The sequence below is a fragment of the Chiloscyllium punctatum genome, chromosome 34 (genome assembly GCF_047496795.1).
Source record: "Chiloscyllium punctatum isolate Juve2018m chromosome 34, sChiPun1.3, whole genome shotgun sequence".
In the NCBI taxonomy this organism is placed as follows: domain Eukaryota; kingdom Metazoa; phylum Chordata; class Chondrichthyes; order Orectolobiformes; family Hemiscylliidae; genus Chiloscyllium; species Chiloscyllium punctatum.
Window position 1 is genome coordinate 14,751,023 of NC_092772.1, and position 13,801 is coordinate 14,764,823.

Genomic DNA, 13,801 nt, shown 5'->3' on the forward strand with positions numbered 1-13,801 from the left:
CCGGTTTGGAGTCACGTGGACGCCACACCAGATAAGGACAATAGTGTCAGTGAAACAGATGGGTTTTTCAGACAACGTATTCTTAATTCTAGGCATTTATTGCATTCACATACTATCATCGTCGTGGTGTGGTGGGAATCCAACCCGTGTCCACAGAACATTACCTGGCTTTGCTGTGTTAACAAACCAGCGATAATCCCACTAGGCTATCGCAGAAAGCCCTCCTGGGGGATCTTTTCCAATAGAGTCTCTTTTCCCCAATTATTCCTTATGCCCTTTTATTGAGCCTCACGCTCCAATAATCTCTGGTCCATGTCAGTAAAAGCTGCTAAAAGAGAATTGATCTCACAGCCACGATTTCCAAACGGATAGAATGATTTGAAGGTGCCAATGAAGAGATTGGGGCAACAGTGAGTGCAACGGCACAGACTGGATGGTACCAACGTGAAAATGTATGTTAGATTGTGCAATGCCTCAGTCAAATGGGATGAGAGACTTAAAAGGGTGCGAGGGAGAGACATCTTCGAGAACTTTTGGGTTTAAATCCTGGTATTTGAAACGCAGAACAACAAAATTCGATGGAAAAGAAATCATCACCTCGCAGAATATTATCTTGTAAAAAACGATTAATTTCTTACCATGTTTAACCAAAAGTAAAGCTTTGAGAGAACTGACCGCTATGGTGTGGATTAGAGCCGAGGTCGCTGCAATCACAACGCAGAATGCGAACTTCTAAACGTATGGTGCAGTGGAAGGTTGCAGCAGTCCACAGACCACGCTTGCAAACTGCAACCAATATGGTAGCAGAGGAAATGTCAGGAAGAATGTACAATATCAGGACTTAGCGACAGGCATGTGGGAACGTAAAATGAACCGAATCTTTAACTTTCGCATCCCCAGAGACTGTGGAGGTTCCATGAATGAGAGTACAGGAGAATGGGATTAATGAAACTCTCCAAACTTTTGGGAGAGTGCAGAATATTGTTGAAACGTATGCTTCAATAGCATTATATTTGAACATTGACTACTTCATCACTTTGCCCACACAAGGCAGGAACAACTGCTGCATGCAATCACACATAATCCCAGTTCCAGATCCGGAATCCGAGAAACTGTGTGAAGCAGCCAAGAAGATCCAATTGGAAACTGGGATGGAATGACAGGAGAGAGACGCATGTATTTCCGAGGTTGGTCCTGGTCAAAAGCGGGGTGGAAGGGAATACTTGCCCCCATTTATAATATTATGATCATAAACAGTACATGTTGCTGAGACAGCCGATTGGCGCATCCAAAGCATGTGGAGACTTTAACTTTGGGGTGGCAATGTACGAAATTTCATTTTCCTGTTTGGATCAGTGGTTTTGACATTGGCACCTGCTTTTGTTCGCATCAACTCAGAATCAGCTTCTTGTTCCCAATAAATACTGCAACCTGGAGAAGGTGGTGTTGTGGTTATATAATAAATTAGTCATCCTTGGGGACTCACACACGGAACTGGTAATGTTAAAGTTCGACGAATAAAACCTGGAATGGAAGCCTGACCTCAGGAACAGACACATGCCTTTGTTATCCTTCAATCCCATTTATACATGTCACTTATACAGGGGATGCTACCATCTTTACCCAATCCTACCTACTTGTGTCTCCAGGACCTGAACGAAATAGCTGACCCTTCATCCGAGAATGACGACCCTGTGGGAAAGCAGGCCATTCGGCCCTTCCAGTCGACACCATCTCTCTGAAGAACATCCTAGCAGACCCACATTCCATAACTGTTCCGTTCCTCTTCATTTCCCATGGCTGACCCCAGTAACCTTCACACCTTCAGTCTGTGGGAGGAAACTCACACAAGCAAAGAGTGAATGTGCAAACTGCACACGGTCACACGAGACTGGGATCGAATCCATGTCTCTCGAGCAGCGAGGCAGCAGCGAATCAGGATGAACAACAAATGCTGTCCTGACCAGCGACATCCCCACCCTGTGGATATATCAAGCAGAATAAAAAACACATTCACAACATGGACAACGGGACTTACGTCTGCGTGGACATGATTTCAACCAATCGTTCATCCTGGGTAGATACAAGGACACCGATATCACAGAGAAACCAACGCAATGCGGGATTCAATTACCTGCTGAAGTGGAAACTCATCGACTCAGTCAAACTGGAGACAGACAGTTCAACAGTCCCGTGTATGGGAAGGGCTCAATGAGCAGAAGAACCTCCAGAGTAACCAGCAAGATTACATATCCCAAAAGGAGATCAACTAAACTGTCAACCCTGCTGTTAATCCCAACCAACTGCCAGTTTCATAGCGTCAAATTCATAGACTCACGCAGCATGAAAACAGGCCTTTCACTCCTACCAGCTCATACTGAACATAATGCCAAACTAAACGAGTCGCATCTGACGGCTCCTGTAATTGCTGAGGGTTAGTAATGCCCTTGTGATATTATTACTGCATTGTTAATATGAATGTCCAGATATAATTCTGTGGACACTGGTTCAAACCCTGGCATGGCAGATGCTGGAATTTTATTTAAATAAATACCTAGAGTCTAATGATGATGTTGAATCAGTAGATCTGATTCACTAATGCCTGAAAGGGAAGGAAACTGCCTTACCTATCTGGTGTCTGGCTGGTGTGTGACTCCAGATCCATAATATCGTGGTTGATTCTGAACTTCCTTCTGGGCAATAAGTAGTGTACTAGGCAAGTATGAATAGCTTTTTTTAAATCCCACTGAAACTTTCCAATTCATTTATCGATCCAAATATGCTGTAAATATTGTAAATGTACTTTCATTCATCACTGCCTCAGGAAGTGAATTGCACACATAAACCATCCTCTGTTAAAAAAAAAGCCTCTCATGTCTTATTTTAAATCCCTCTTTTCACTTTAAACATTTACCCTCTCGTCTTGAAGTCCCCCGTCCTTGGAGAAAAGACAGTTACAGTTAACTCGAGCCGAACTCTCAATAATTTATAAATTTCCATCAGGTCACCTTTCAAACTTCAGTTCTCGAGTGAAAATATTCTCAGCCTATCCAGCCTTTCGTTATAACACAAACCTTCCCCACTAGCCATACGCTGGTATACCTGTTCTAAACCTACTCCTGCTGAATAATTTCCTTGCTATTACTGGGCGACAAGAACTGGACACAGTATTCCAGAAGACGCAACACCCAATGTCCGATTCAACTTCAACATAACGTACCAACTCCTATGCTCAAAGGACTGAGCAACGAAGGCAGGATGACATTTTTTTTAACCATTCTGTCTATATATGAAGTAAACTAAAATTAATTATGTACTTGCATTCCTGGCCTCCGTGTTCCATAACACGATGCGACGCTTGATCATTAATTGTATAAGCCCTACTCTTATTTGATGTAGCAAAACACAATATCTTCCATTTATTCAGATTGAACTTCATGTGACATTTTTCAGCCCAAAGACGCAATGGATTAAGATCCTTCTGGAATCTTAGATCACCTTCTTCACAGTCTCCTATTCTGCTGTCCTCTGCAAGCTTATGAACCATGGCTTCGATGAGTTCTATTGTTTTCTCATATAGGTCAACGATTTTTAATTATTTGTTGTGGCCATCATTTAGCAGTTTGAAAATCAGGTAACAATTAGTCATGTCGTTAACCACGAGGAAGAAAGCCATAGACTGCAGGGAGATTGGAAACAATTGGCAAGAAAATGTGCTGAAAGGAATTCAATCCAGTGAAGTGAGTGATAATGAATTTGAGGACGCACAATGAGAACAGTGTGAATACTGAGAGGTTTAAAGTAATAAAAGAGAAATTGGAGTAGACATTCACGAATGTTTGAAGGTGATTGGACAAGGGATCAAGTGGTCTCGAGGGGTTGGAGATACTTTCTGTTCTTGACCGCAGTTGGGAATATAAGAGCAGGGAAATGATGCTGAAACTTTAGCAACAGCCTATTCAAGATCAATGGACAGGGGAATCAGAATAACGGAAGTGCGTACTGCAGGTGCAGGAAATCAGAATCAAGATTAGAGTGGTGCTGAAGAAGCACAGCAGGTCAGGCAGCATCCGAGTTGCAGAAAAAAATAACCTTTCGGGCAAACGCCCTTCATCAGGAATAAAGCTGGGAGCCTCGAGGGTGGAGCGATAAATGGGAGGACTGGGTCTGGGAAGAATTTAGCTGAGAGTGCAAGAGGTGGATAGAGATGGGGTTAAAGGTGATAGATCGGAGAAGAGGGTGGAGCGGATAGGTCGAAAGGAAGATAGACAAGTGGGACAGGTCAGTAGGATGGTGCCAAGTTAGAAAGTTGGAACTCGGATAAGGTGGGCGTGGGGAGATGAGGAAACTGGTGAAGACCACGTTGATGCCCTGGGGTTGAGGGTCCCGAGGTGGAAGATCTGGCGTCTGGTGGTGAGGGAATGGCGGTGGAGAAGACCCAGGAACTGCATGTCCTTGGGAGAGTCGGGGGACGTGGTAATTGATGTTTTTGGTCATGGGGCGTTGGAGTTGAATGTTGCGGGTTCCCTGGAAATGTTCTCTGAAGCGCTCTCCGAGAATGTGTCTGTTGGCCCCAATGTAGAGGAGACCGCATCGCGAGTAACAGATGCAATAAATGACATGTGTGGAAGTGCACACGGACATTTGATGGATATGGAAGGCTCATTGGAGCCTTGGAAGGATGTGAGAGGGAAGATGTGGGTGCATGTTTTGCAATTCCTGTGGTGGCAGGGGAAGGTGCCGTGAGGGGAGGGTGGGTCATTGGAGGGCCTGGACTTGACTAGGTAGTCGTGGAGGAAAGAGTCTTTGTCAAAAGTGGATAGGGGTGGGGAGGGAAATATAAATTTCCCTGTCACTGCAGGAAGTGCAAAACCTGCACCCACATCTACCTCCTCACCTCTGTCCAAGGCTCAAATGGAGGCTTCCACATCCATCAAAGTTTCTCCTGCACTTTCACACATGCCATTTCTTGTGTACATTCCGCCCGATGCGGTCTCCTCTAAGTTGGAGAGAGGAGATGTGTTCTCACACAACACTTCAGAGAATATCTCCAGGATACCCACAAGAATTAACCCCAGTGCCCCATGGCCAAACATTTCAACTCCCCCTCCCACTCTCCCGAGGACATGCAGGTCCTGGGCCTCCTGTATCGCCACTGCCTCACGACCCGATGCCTGGAGGAAGAAAGCCTCATCATCTGCCTCGGGACCGTTCAACCCCATGGCATCAATTTGGACTTCACTCGTTGCCTCATTTCCCCTCCCCCTACCTTACCCCAGTTCCCACCTTCCAGCTCAACACTGTCCGCCTGACTTGTCCCACCTGTGCATCTTCATTCCCACCTATCCACTCCACCTACTTCTCTGACATATCATGTTCACCCCCCACCTGCATTCACCTACAGCACTCTCCGCTACCTTCTCCCCAGCCCCACCCCCTTCCCATTTATCTATCCATCCCATGTGATCCCAGTCTCATTCCTGATGAATAGCTTTTGCCTGAAACGTCCATTTTTCCTGCTCCTCAGATGCCGCCGGACCTGCTGTGCTTCTCCAACACCACTCTAATCTGAAGGGGAGTCAGTTGATTGAGAGGGTTTTCGGATATTTTCTATTGTTGACCACAGACTGTGGATGATAGCAGAACTTTAGTAACCACCAGTTTAGGGAACAGCTAAAGGACTGAGCACAAGTCTGGTCACCGCATAAATCAACATTTTTCTTAAAATTGTAAGATAAAAGATGGAAGGCTGAAGTATGCAACTTTGCCCATCAAGACCGTTTCACCAATGAGTTTCTCACTGATTCCTTTCCAAGTCAGGTTGCTATGGGCCTTGGAGGGTAACTTGAAAATGGTGGCGTTTCGTTGCATCTTCCAACCTTGTCCTTATAGTCAGTATCGCTGTTGAGCTTTGAAGGTTGTCAAAAATGCCCGAATGACTTACTTCAGTGCATCTTATAGTTGGTGCACTCTGCTGTAATTGCGCCTTAGCGGTGAAAGAAATGAATATTGCAGGTGTTGGAGAGGATCCACTCAAGTGACTGCATTGTCGTGGACTGTGCCCAGTTCCTTAAGTGTTATTGAAGTTATATCCATCTAGGCAAATGGAGAGAGTTATATTCCATGTCTCATTTGTGGCTTGCAAACGATGTAGGATTCACAGAACAATGAGTTGAGTTTATAACCAAAAAATGTCTCAAGAACATGTTATTGTTGTCAAAGTGTTTATGTAGCCAGTTTCTATAAGTTTTTTCCCCCGAAATAACAGCTCTGTGGACACTTACACGGGGTAATTTGTTTACAGTAAAGTTATTGAATGTTAATGAGATAAGATTAGATTCGCATTTGTCAGCGTGATCATTACTCTATTTCGTCCTTGTGTGGACCAATCTGATTCCAGTCGCTGTTTGATTTCAAGATCCAATTCCCGTCTGTGCTTGAAATTTCAACCGTTTCTTCGCATAAATGTCTCCACCTGCCTTAATAATATGTAAGGACGCTAAAGGGGACAGCAGAGATTAATGAACATGTTGTCAACACTGGAGAAAATGGAGCTTCGTGGAATGATTGGTTCGGCTGGGATTATTCTCCTTGAAACAAAGGAGAGGGAGGGGAGCTCTATAATCACATAATAACATTTATAAACGTTCAATATTCATGGGATCTTGATAGGGTAGTTATGGGCAGGTGGTTCACCCTTTGGTATGAGGAGAGCATCAGAGGACATGAACTCAGAATTAGATATTGCCTATTTAATTCAGAAATGAGGAGTAATTTCTTTGCTCAGGGGCCACTGGATCGGTGGAACTCCTTGCCGAAATTGTTGTTAAGGCTGCGTTGTTGGTATTTTTAAACTGTGCCTGACAGATATTTAACCAGAAAGACGATGAAGCTTTGTCGTGGCAATGCTGGAGAATGGAGTTGAGGATTATCAGATCAGCCATGAGTTCGTTGAATGGTGGAGCAGACTCGATGGGCTGAATGGCCGACTTCCATTCCTACATCATTTGGTCTAATGTCTTATTTTATTGATACCTTTAGAATTCTGAGGGGATGGAATGAAGTAATAGAAAAGGTTTCTCAAACTGATCAGACAGATCAGGAACAAAGCTCATAAGTTCATGAACAGGAAATGTGCTGTGGCCTGGACACAACAAATGGCACTGGGCACACCGCAGATGGGTATGTGCAGATGTTGTGATTGCTAAAGAAAATTGGTGGATCTAATATTGTTGCCAACTTGGTGATCACGCTGGATGATGGATCGCGGTATGATTCACACAGCAAAAGGTTGTGAAAGAATGAAAGATTCGTTTCATTGGAAAGGTTTTCTGCGGTTCCAATTCAATTGACTGTTAAAAATACTGATCAGAACTTTGTGTGGAGTGTTACATTAAAATTCACAATCCCACTGGATAAACTATTGCACCCGATCTCTCCTTATTTGTTACCCTTTCATTCGATGTAAATTCATAGAAAGTCAAGATGGAATGAAAGGAGAAAAGAAGCGTTTGCACTCCTTTTCATTATCCCAATGTAATTTACAACAGAATCAAATTGCTTTACTTCGACTTTGATGAGGTATCGATTTATTACAAATCTCCGGTGCAATGAAGGGCAAGAGCAAGATTCTCCACGTTAAATGTTGCATTCAATTTTGCTCCGAATTTATTTCAGCTTAAAGAAAATACTCATGAGAAAAACAGAAGGTTGTACTACAAAACAAGATGACAGTTTTGATGCTCAGTAACTTTGGCAGATTTCAATGGGTATCAAATGAATCCAACATCATGGCGATCGTCCTCCCATCTTTAAGGCATGGGATTAAAGCAGGAACTCGATCTCCAAGAGACGGGTCACTTCCTATTCATTATGGAATAGCTGTGTCTTGACAATAGACAAAATCTGCTCAGTTCCATTTATAATGCTTCATGTGGAATATTAATAGAAATCTTTCAAAACTATGAGTTTTCTTTTTGCTGAATCTTACTCAGCTGCAGACGTTTCCGATATTTCTTTGCATCTGAAGTCGTCCAAATTAGACATTGTTTCCTCGCACCATCTACCCCCGACACCGTCCTTTACACTTTTACCTGGCCACAGGCTGTCTCTCTCCTGGTGAAACTCGCTGCTTCTGTGTCTCTAAATGTGCCTTTCCAAATATTTTGGAAACGGATTGTCTGAATGACAAAAAATCTGCTCCCATTATGTCTTTGTCCTACATCTATGGTTTTGAAATCTTGACTTTCAGAAATTTATGAACCTGAAAGAGTGAATTTGCCACATATTTACTCTCTCCAAACCTCAAATACTCTGGAAAACTTCCATTCTGTTTTTCTTGGTTTAGTTTCGAATTTTCCAAAACACAAATAAATAAAACTCCATCCCCACTAAATGCCGTCAGCATCGTCTCCAATGTCTTAGCAGCCCAGTAAACGCTGGCAGTGTCCTCTCTGATAGAATCTCCGATTCCCTCCAATGCAGAAAGTACAGTTCAGACAATCGAGTCTGTAGGGAGACTCTGAACAGCATCTCAACCAGACCTAGCTCTCGTCTCTATCCCCGCAGGCCTCTGGCTTGTGATTTCAACTAAACCTGCTGGAATAAAACCTGGCATCGTGTGACTGCTGACCTTATTACCGCGTTACCCATGGCTAATTCACTTAACTTACTGAATTCACTCCCTGGACACATCAGCGCAATTTAACATGGCAAATTCACCTGACCTATAGAGTTAAGAGCAGTGCGAACCACTGAACAAATGTACCATCACATTGAACACTATCTGTATCATTTACACACTGGCAACTCCGCCCAATGAAAGCAAACTGCGCCCACCAACCCGAATTCAATGCATCCAAAAGCGGTTCTCCGCTGTACAACCTCAGTAGTTCTGCTGGAAATGTCTCTGCGCTCAGATCTGAATGAGTTTATTCTGTTTTCTTCCTCAGATTCCTGCTTTAAATAAACATATCAGTCAGGAACGACTCTATATAATGGTTTTCATTGCAAAACAAACACAATGTGCTGAAGTTACGTGTTTGCACTTTCACTGACACTGTCTCACCGGGAGCTGCAGTCCTTCCCCACTCTGATTCAGACAGCACAGTCCTTCCTGTGACATGTCCCATCGAGAATGGAAGGCCAGCCATTAATAACCTTCACTGGGGAACAGAGCGACAGGTTTAAAACATTTACGATGCCCCCAGCGGGGGATTGAACCCTGTGACAGGCGGGACACTAACCACGATACCGTGGAGGACAACAACATCGAAGGAGACCGTTCAGCCTGTTGTGGCCGCACTTGTCAAACACAACTGCTCAACGACTTGAATCAAGTTCCATCGTTTAGCCTATAATCTTACATGTTTTGGCATCACAAATTAACATCTCAATTTTTTTTTAAGGTGAGAATGATTTCCGCCTCTCTGACCCTTTCCGCAAATCTACTCCAACCTTTCTGCCTTTTCCCGAAATCTCTTGGCCCCAGTGTTCCATCCCTCCATCAATAACAAAGGCTTCTTTCAGTCTATCCCATCCATATCCCTCAGCATTTAGTACATCTCAGTCATGTCTTCTCCAATCTCCTCCGCTCGGCGACAAACAACCCCAGTCTGTCCAATCTCTCCTCACAACTGAAACTCTTCAACCCAGACAATATCCCAGTGAATCTCTACTGCAACGTTCCCAGTGCGATCACATCCATGCAGTACTCTGAATTGCAGAACTGCACACAGTAATCTAGCTAGGGCCGAATGAACTATGTTTTCCTGTTCTGTTACAGTATGAGGGCGTCGCTGGCTCGGCAGTATTGATTGCTATCCCTAATTGCACAGCGGGCAGTTGAGACTCAACCATATTGTAGTGAGTGTGGAGTGACATGGAGGCCCGAGCAGGTAAGAATGGCAGTTTCATTCCTTAAATGGCGTCAGATGGATTTGTTTTTTCTCAACAATTGAACATGGATATATAGGAGTTATAAGATTCGTAATTCCGGATATTTATTGAATCCCAATTCTACCACCGAGCATGGTCGGAGTCAAACCCAGGTCCCTGGTGTCTGAATTAATAGTTCAGTGTTCAGTGGTAATAGCGCTTGGCCATTGCAGAAAAGCAGTGAAACTGATCTTATCCAATTAAGTCGCTTTTCCCCGATACTGTTCTGTGCCAATTTTCTGAGCTTGACCCCCCGCAATAATATCTGGTCCACATCAGTAAAAGCTGCTACATGAGCATTGAACTCACAACAGTGGTAACCAAATGGATCAAATGGTCTGCAGGTCCCGATGGTGGGGTTGGAGCACGTTCACCCAGCAACAGTGACCCCAGCCACACAGACTGATCGGTATCAATGGGAGAGTCTGTATTAGAGTCTGCAATGCCTTAATGAAATAGGAAATGACTCCTCAAACACATGATGAAAGAGCTGCGCTCCGAAAGCTAGTGCTTCCATTAAACCTGTAAGACCATAACCTGGTTTTGGGTAATTTTTAACTTTGTACTCCACAGTCCAACACCAGCATCTCCAAATTAATGAAATGGGTATGGGATGGAAAGTTCGGTTCGTGATCGTAGGAGGGAAGAAATCTCTGAGAACGGGTGGATTTGAATTCTGACATATGAATCACAGAGATGTGAGCGAGCAGAGCTTGAAGGAAAAAAAACAATCACCTTGGAGAAAATCAAAACTTTAAAACAACTGATTCCTTTGTGTTTCACAAAAGACTGGGACACACAGAGCTGTTACTGCCGTGACTCGGATTCGAACCGAGGTTGCTGCGGCCACAACGCAGAATACTAACCACTATACGATCACGGCAACCCACAGACGAACACACAGAGCTCACGCAATAAGTACAATATCATAAGAAATGTTAGGCAGAGCACCAAATCCACAATATCAGTGCTTAGCGAACAGTGGCAGATATGTGGGAACTCAGAATGGGCTGACCGTTTAATATCGGTTCACCCAGTGGCTGTGGTGATTCCATCATTAATGTGTTGAAGGCTGAGATAAATAGATTTCTCCAAAACATCAAAGACTCCGGGGACATCAATGTGGACTTCAACAGTTTCCTCATTTCCCCTTCCCCCACCTCACCCCATTTCCAAACTTCCAGCTCAGCACTGTCCCCATGACTGGTCCTGACTTGTCCTACCTGCCTATCATCTATTCCACCTATCCATTCCACCCTTCCCCCCGACCTATCACCTTCATCCCCTCCCCCACTTAACTATTGTACTCTATGCTACTTTCTCCCCACCCCCTCCCTCCTCTCACTGATCTCTCCACCCTTCAGGCTCTCTGCCTGAATTCTTGATGACGAGCTTTTGCCCGAAACGTCGATTTTCCTGCTCCTCGGATGCTGCCTGAACTGCTGTGCTCTTCCAGCACCACTAATCCAGAATCTAATTTCCAGCATCTGCAGTCATTGTTTTTACCAAGCTTTTGTTGAAATGTATGCTTCAATAGCAATGCAGTTTAACATCGGTTACTTCACGAGTTTCCCCACACTAGTCAGTAACCACTGCTGTCACATAGTCCCAGTTCCCTGCCCCAGAATCAGATGAACTGAGTGGCGCAGTCGCGAATAACCAACTTGAAATCAAGATGGGAATGAGGTCGCAGAGATACTCGATGGCTCAAGAGATGCAACCGGAGAATGCAAGGTATTTCTATGATGGTTTAGAGGCGCAAGCAATTCCAAGATTGGGAGTGCTCCTGGTCAAAAGCGGGGCAGAAGGGAAAATCTGTTCCCGTTTATAATAACAGCGATCTACAGTGCATCTTGCTGAGACAGCTGAGTGCCACAACTGGAGCGTGAGCAGCTGGTTTGAAGTTTACATTTGCTTCATTATCACCCACTTCCGTGGAATGAATTGCTTTCACCATTTTTATTTCCAATTGTTTTATATCTCCCTGTAGTCTGCAGCTTTCTTTCTCATGGTTAATTGCATGACTAACTGTTCTATGATCTGCACACTGCTAAATCACGGCCACTACAAGTAAATATGAAACATTGATCTATATGAGAAAACAGTGGAACTCACTGCAGACATGCTTCATAGGTTTGCAGGTGACACCAGAATTGTAGACAGTGAGGAAGATGATCTAAGTTTCAAAAGGATCTTAATCCAATGAGTCGTTGGACTGAAAAATGTAACATGGAGTTCAATCTGGATAAATGGAAGGTATTGCATTTTGGTACAACAAAAAGAGTATGGCTTTGCGGATGTTGGAGAACAGGGAAGCTCGGAGTGCAGGTACATAATTCCTTGTAATTTGCATTACCAACAGACAAGATGGTTCAAAGGCATTTCACATACGTCCCTTCATTGCTCAGTCCTTTGTGTATAGTAGTTGGGACGTTATGTTGAAGTTTTGCAGGACATTGTTGAGGCGTCTTCTGGAATTTTATGTCCAGTTCTTGTCGCCCAGTTGTGGGAATGATATTATTCCGCTGGAGTAGGTTCACAAAAGGTATACACGCATGTTGCCTGTGGAAGGTTTGAGTTATAATGAAAGGCTGGATAGGCTGAGACTATTTTCAGATTCGAGATTGGGGTGCTGGAAAACCATATCAGGTAAGGCAGCATCCGAGGAGCAGGAGAATAATTTTTTTTCGCGCAAGTGTCCTTCACCAGGCTCTTCCCCGAAACGTCGATTCTCCTGCTCCTCAAATGCTGCCTAATCTGCTGTGCTTTCCCAGCACAACACTCTCGACTCTGATCTCCCATCTGCAGTTCTCACTTTCTCCTAGTTGAGACTGTTTTCACTCTCGGTTAGGGGTTTGAACGGCGACCTGACAGAAGTTTATGAATTATTGAGAGACAAGTTTAGAGTTAATGATAGCTGCCTTTTCCCAGGAGGGGGATTTCAAGACGAGAGGGCATATGTTTAAGATGAAAAGAGATTTAAAAAAAAAGACGTGCGGCATTTTTTTAGGGACGGTGTTTTACGTGTGTAATTAACTTGCTGAGGAAGTAATGGATGAGCGTACGTTTGCAACATTTAATGGGCAATTGATTCCAAACATGAATGGGAAAGTAGGATTTTTAAAATAAATGTATTCATGCCGAGTACGTCAGTTATTTCCCAGAGGACACTTAAGAGTCAACCACGGTATTATCCATCTGGAGTCTCCTGTGAGACAGAGCAGATGAATATGGCAGTTTGCTTCCCGAACTGGCTTGAGTGGATCAGATGGGATTTTCCACACAACTGATTCAGGTCATCAGGAGACTCTTCAATTCCAGGTGCGTATTGAATTCAAACTCCACCATCTGTCATGCCAGGACTTGAATTCTTTGTGCTCAAAATATTACCTGTTTTTTTGGATTAACAACACAGTAATAAAACTACAAGGGCATTATAACCACTTAACGGGTACAGGAGGAGGCAGATGTGACAAGGTTAGTTTGGCAGTATGTACAGCATGGATTGTTTGGACTGACGGGCCTGTTTTCATGCTGTATGACTCTATGATTGACGCTATGGAGCAAATAGCTGTTTGGGATTAACAGCAGCATTGATAGCATAATCGAACAACTGATAGGATATGTAGTCCTGCTGGCGTCTCGGAGTTTGTTTTGCTCAGTGATCCCTTCCCACACATGGGAGTGGTGAACGGTCTCTCCCCAGTGTTACTGATTAAATGAGTTTCCATTTCTGTGGTTAATTGAATCCCTTCCAGAAGTTCCCACATTGCCCTGCTTTTTCTGTGGTATCATCGTCTTTTTTTTTCTACCCAGGGTGAACGATCCTTTCAAATCGTGTCCACACATATACAAATCCCGTTTT

At 43.9% G+C, this 13,801-nt stretch overlaps 1 non-coding gene across 1 annotated transcript; it reads right to left on the minus strand.

Moving 5' to 3' along the window:
- Nucleotides 1–10,747: 10,747 nt before the first annotated feature.
- Nucleotides 10,748–10,819, minus strand: trnah-gug (transfer RNA histidin (anticodon GUG)). The gene has a single exon. It is a non-coding gene; the product is annotated as a tRNA-His (tRNA).
- Between the last annotated feature and the right edge of the window lie 2,982 nt (nucleotides 10,820–13,801).